General features: G+C 42.8%; 1 long non-coding RNA gene across 1 annotated transcript; it reads left to right on the top strand.

The window, feature by feature from the left end:
* The first annotated feature begins 686 nt into the window (after window positions 1-686).
* On the top strand, window positions 687-4,819 carry LOC125522044 (uncharacterized). The gene is made up of 2 exons (XR_007289618.2): window positions 687-2,779; window positions 4,527-4,819. It is a non-coding gene; the product is annotated as an uncharacterized LOC125522044 (long non-coding RNA).
* Window positions 4,820-6,497: the final 1,678 nt, after the last annotated feature.

The raw sequence follows: 6,497 nt of genomic DNA, 5'->3' as shown, positions 1-6,497 counted from the left end.
GCATAACTCAAAGTTTTTTCATACAGAATGTATGGACTAAACGGACACATTGTCATATATCGACAATCACCCCAACATGTCGTTCCATCCATCCAAGTCTGGGAGATAGTCCTTGAGCTTAGTGAAAGGCTTCATGTCGAGACGCTGAGAGGCTATCCATGTTCGGACGTCTTCCCGCGACATTTGTCCTTCTCCGTAGAACATCCCTCTTTTTCCGATGACCTCCTTCATGATGATTTGGGCAAGTTCGCGTTGGATGTTATAGAACTCAGCTCGAAGTCGATGATCCTCGATATCTCCTATGTCCTTTGCCCATTGTAAAATATGGGCATCGCCGGATCTAGGTGACATGCGAAGGTTCTAGTGATCCCGTCTGTACTCCAGCATGTGGTGTAGGACATAGAATCCATCATTCACTACACCACAACACTTAATTAGGGGCAGTTAACTGCCGGGATAAATAGTGGGTTAAGGACAAACTATCTGCCAGGGATGTCGTTACTGCCGATAGAAGTAATTAAGGGCAATAAACTGCCTGCAGAAGTGTAGGAACGAGGGCGCACAAACTGCCGGCAACGATTTTTGTTTGTAAGGACATAGTGTCTGCCGTCACAACTAAACTATAGCCCATTATCTGCCGGAGTGTCTGTAGGGCGCGAGACTGAAATTGGCCCAGTTGCGCGCGTACCGCGCGAGAGGCCCGCGAAAAGTTTGCACCAAATAGCCGCCGCCCCAAATAGGTCTTCCCCAAATCGAACCCTCATCCACATTGTCCTCTCCCACACCAACGCCGCCGCCCCCGCCCCCGTCCTTGTCCGCCTTAGATCTCCACCGCCCATGATGACCCCCATCGGTGTCGATGGTGCCCGGTGCATCGAGGTCGACCTCGCCTCCTTCCATAGTCGTGCGAGGTCGAATCCTCGGCTCCCTCCCTTCGACACCACCGACGGTGTGTCGAGGTCGATCCGTCGATGTCGCCCCCCTCTCCCGCACCAGACCCCGCGGAGAAGTCCGAGCCTCCTCCATTGGCCTGCGAGCGTGGCGATGACAAGCGCTAGAGGAACCGTTGGTGCTTGGCTCCTCCGCTATCTCAGGGTCGTCGCGCACCACCATGCTGTCGTGCTCCTATTCTCCGTGGCCCTCCACGGCTCGGCGCTGACGAGGACCGACGGGATCCCCGCCACTGCTTCCTCCACCTAGCGGCGAGAGCTGTGCCCGCTCTTCACTACGCCGGCACACCACGCTGCTCAGATCCGTCATGGTGGAAACCCGATACAGGTGGCCTTCCTTCAGATCTTTTTTGGTTTCTGTCGAATTTGTCAGCTGCTCAGAGGAGGTGAGGTTGTTATTCTTTTTTGTTTGATGGGAGTTATTCCCAACTTATTGGTTGGTCGATTTTGTTCCTGCTACCATGGACAGCCAGCCACCATGGCCTCTGAACTTTTGTCTTTCCGTGAGCTTGGAGAGCTGACACTTCACTTTTTTGTGCCTATATTTGGCCACATTGTTTCTTAGCAAATATTCATCATCTAACATTATACATATGATTCTCTGTTTTGCCACTTCAGAGGAAGTGACTAGAATACGTTGGGAAAAAGAAGAAGGAAACAACAGTCTTGCAAGCTAATAAAGAAACAGTAGCTTGCTCACAAAATTTCCATGAGTGGTAACGCTTCTCTTCATACATATAATCTGATTTTCACCACTAATAATTAGAAACTACAGGATTGTAGACACACTGATTTATTTGAGAGGAACACAAGTGAATTTTACCTTAGTTATGCCAGTTCTATTTTCTTTCAGAAAATCCTTTTTATGGATTGATGGTGGGACTTGGGATTAAACATATACATGTGTGGAAGCTTCTCTTTGCATAATTTTGTTAGTGATGCATCTATATTTTTCCTCTTAACTTGGGGATCTTTCAAAAAGGAAGCACCTCATGTGTGAGAATTGGTTGTATTTACTATTTTCTATACAACCTGAATGTACTAGAAGGATCAACATTCATGAAACTATAACCAGCCATAGTAATCTTGCTATTGATACATACACACTGAAAGTCTAAAGACATGCTAGTAAAAGCTACTTTCTTTGAAAGCAGCAATACCATTTATATTCAATGGGACTGCCATTGCCGCACCTTTGATTGCTTTTTAATCTTGCTATACATATATACACACTGGAAGTATGAAAATATGCTGGCAAAAGCTACTTGCTTTGAAAGCAGCAATAAGGTTTATATTCAGCGGGACTGCAATTGTGACACCTTATAGCTATAACTCCTCTTGAAATTGAATTGTGAAAGGATGTGTCATATTGGAAGTGAAACTGTGTGCATGTAAGCTCTAATCAAGCTCTTCCGGTGAAATTCAACTTTTTTTACGACATAGTAACACAGTTATGTTTGATGGCCATGAAGGCATCAACACAAACACGTGTTTTTAATTCACTCATTTATTGTATGGTTTTGAATCATGTTAGACACATCCCAGTTTTGGAAGTGAACTGTGTAAACATACAGACACCTATTATCATGCTAGCACACAGTTTTCGCTGAACGACTCCACCGGCGACCACCATCCTCCGTGGAATGCCTTCGCTCATCGCGAGCTAGCGTACTCTCCGAGCAGGCCTCCTCCCGGCAAGCTTCACCGAGCACCAACCTGCGGGTCCACATCCTCCACGTCCTCTGCATTGAAGCAACAGAGCATCTACCCTCCGCAACGTTCTTCCCCTGGATCAATAGCGCTGCCTCCTTTTCCCCTTTATTTGTCAGGTGAGATTTCATATTTTGTTCCTTTTTTCTTTCGAGCTAGTTCTACTATCATCACCAAAAGAGCAAGCTAGCAATTTGGAATATGTGATATAGTTGTTAGCTTGTGCTGCTACGAAATGTGTAAAAGTGTAATAGTCCTGAAATGGTTCTTAAAATGCAACTAAAAAATAAACATAGATGAACACTAGTACTGTTAGTAGCCCTTCAGATCGAAGGACAAGGACCATTGTTGATTAATAAGTGCATAGCTTAATTAGATTCGCTGACACCTGACTAAGTTGTTGAGTTGAGCTATGGAGTTCATTTTAATTTGAGAAGAAAGCTAATCATTTTAAGTCTTCAGTCCACCTGTTTAGTCCACCTGACTAAGTTGTTTAGTTGATGCCCCAAAGTAGAACCATCTTTGTTTGTGTTGTGTGAAATACGATATGTGTATAGAACAGGCGCTGTGCTTTTATGGTATAGATGATGACATTCTTACTACTATTTTGTTTTTTGTATTTTCTGAAATGACATGTTTCAGTTCATTATATTGTGTTGTGTGATGGCATTCCTTCTCCATATTGTATTTCTTGTTGCCTGTACTAGATATGGGTGATATGCATTTTGTTACTACATTTTTTCCTTAATAGAAGTATACTTTCTGCCGCATGTTAGGCAATTTTAGTGAAACTGGTTAAGAATTGACAAGAGTAGGATGGATAAAGCTAGAAGTACACAAGCATATATTGATGGGGTAAAGAAATTCATAAATTTGGGAAGTGACCTGACCTGAGAGGCGGGGTGGCTTGGCGGCTGCCAGCGACTTCCGAGCAGGTGGGCAAGAGCAGCAATCTTGACCTGTTCCGTCGGTGCAAGTAATCGGTTCCTCGATGCTTCCTTTCACCCCACAGTATACGCGACAGTGCTGCATTACCTTGTCATTCTTGGAGACTCTGTACAAATGTTTATCTCAGTGCAAGAAAAAGAAAGATTTGAACTGAGCATGTTTTGCCTATTTGCACATGACAGATTTTTGGCTTCGAGCTAGAACTCAGTGTTAAACTCTACTATTAGTTTTGGCTTGCTACACTGTTAGAGGGTATTCTCTTCAATGAATTCTATTAAACACAAGCTAAGATGCATGAGATACAGAGAGAAATCAGTAACCAACGGTTATTTCATTAGTTTTTTCTCCTATATACATATGATATACACTATATATACGTAGTTTTTAAAATTGATGTGGGCCTGCCCCTGCCTATTTGCACAGATTTTTGCCTATTTGTACTATTGTACTCTGTATAGTACAGAGTCTTGCCTACTTGCACTACCGTATTGTGTATAGTACAGAGTTTTGCCTATTTGTACACAGCTTTGACTATTTGTTCAAAATAGTACTGTATAGAGTGTTGCCTATTTGTAGAGTTTAACTCAGTGCAAAAAAAATTTGATTCGAACTCAGAGTACTAAATTAACTCCAGAGATGATGTTATACATGTTTAACTCAGTTTTAGTCATTGCTTTTGCAAGTCAATTGTACAGGTTCCTGTTTTCCTTATTTGCACATGAAGATATTGTATGTGTACTTCAAACAATTCCTGCTTGATCTAATGATGTAACATTGCTTGCAGTGATGATGAAGTGATGCACATTTAGAAGAGTTCTATTTATGCCGATGAGTTAAACTGCAGCATGTCAAAATCTTTAATGTGCTAATTTAAAATCTGAAACGAGAGCTCCATTTTGAGTTTCTTATTTGTTGCAGGTTTCCCTACAGAAGTTGATGGGGGTTTCGAAGATCTTCAAGCTGCTGAAGATTTGGGAGATTCGGAAGATCTTTAAGCGGTTGAAGATATGGTAGAGTGATTATGCTTTGTTTGTGGAACCTATACACTTGCTCTGCTCATTTTGCCGGTTGTTAGGCCACAATATGCTCATTTTGGTTGTGTGGCACCCCAGAAACATATGTTCTTTTGTGGCACACATGTAGAAACATATATGTATTGTACCTTTTGTGGCACAACCTGCTTATATATATATGGTTGTTATGTTAATTTATCGAATTGACTTTAAGGGTTTGGAGTGAAGTGTATGAATGAGACATGTTACTTTGATTGAAGTGTATGGATGAGACATGTTACTTTGATTGAAGTGTATGGATGAGACATGTTACTTTGAGTGAAGCGTATGTATAAATTGTGTAATATGTACTGATTGTTTGAACATAATGAATGAATATTACATTAGGGATGCCTATAACTATTTGGTAGTGAAATCTATGTGCCGGCATAAAAAATGCCGGGTAAATGAGCTTCTGCAGGCAGTTGGACTGCCGGTAATTGATGTCTCATGTACTTTGACCAATCTGCCGGGAGAAAACAAACTGCCGGCAAATAGACGGGCAAGGGCAAAGAAACTGCCGGCAAAAAATTATATGTCGGGAGAAGTTATCCCCGGCAGCCGTTCTTGTGGCGGTTCTATCTGCCGGGGGAAACACTGTCCTGGCAGTTTATCTGCCCTTGAAAGTGCTTTCTCATGGCAGTTTTTCTGTCCTTACATCAGTGTTGTGGTGTAGTGATTAAGAGAATCGTTCGGTTGCTGGATGCAACAGAAGTCGGTCTTATGGCCGAAGGCAGCCCTGCCGCCCCTTGTCTTCTTGTCCCTGACCTCTCCACCCCTTGCTTGGTAGTAAAACATAGCACTGTCGAGAACATCCTTGATGTGGGTGTAATCCTTTTTGTGAATGTTCTTTGATGAGTCCATGTAAAGAGCGTGGGAGAATCAGGGGTAGAGGATGATGAGTAGTCTTGAGTTTGTTAGGAAGCCGTTGTCTCTTTGCTTTCTGTTCTACACCTGCTCCGCTCCCCGAGGCAGCGCTGGTCTCAGTCTCAGTGCCGGTCTCGATGACGGTCTGAGTCTCAGCACCGGTCTCAATCTTAGCACCAGTCTCAGTCTCAGCGCCAGTCTCGATGCCGGTCTGAGTCTCAGCGCCGGTCTCAGTCTCAGCACTGGTCTGCATGTCGGTCTCAGTCCTTGATGCCACCGGTTGATCGTCGGCAAGGCTAAAAAATTCTTCTGCCGCCCAGTAGACGTCGTCGCAATCACCCGAACCTTGTCCTTCATCATTGCTAGCCATGTTTCCTACGATTAAATATAGTAAATTAATTCTAGACCTAATAAAATGAATAATGACATACAATAGGCCTATGTTTTGTAGGAACGTTGACTCCTTCCTGGTGCGGCAAATCCCGGGTACTCGATATGTCCTAGTTTGTAGCACAAGTCATGCCGAAATTCACAGAAAATTTCGGCATGACCTTTGCTAAAAAGTGGACAAATCGAGAACCTGAAATTTGCCAGAACGGAAATGAATCAACATTCCGGCAAAACATATATAGGCCACTCAGCTTCATTCAAACAACAAAGCCACTTGGGCACAAACAACATGACCACTTCAATGAAAAGATATACTCAACAATAAAAGTCTAGGAAGGGATCATCTTTAAAATAAAACTTGCCTAAATAACCTAGATAATTAACCTAATTAAACTAGTTAACCTGACTAGTTCTCTGTCAAAGCCCTAACTAAATTTTTCCACTAACCTAGGTAATTAACCTAATTAAATAGTTAACCTAACTACTTCTCTGTCAAAGCCCTAACTAAATGTTTGCCCTAACCTAGATAATTAACATAATTAAACTAGCTAACCTATGCATGAGAGAGAGAGGAGGGGTG

The sequence above is a fragment of the Triticum urartu genome, chromosome 7A (genome assembly GCF_056163025.1).
Source record: "Triticum urartu cultivar PI428250 chromosome 7A, HENAU_Tu73, whole genome shotgun sequence".
NCBI lineage: Eukaryota > Viridiplantae > Streptophyta > Magnoliopsida > Poales > Poaceae > Triticum > Triticum urartu.
The sequence above is the reverse complement of the archived record's forward strand: the minus strand, read 5'-3'. Positions and strand labels throughout refer to the sequence as shown.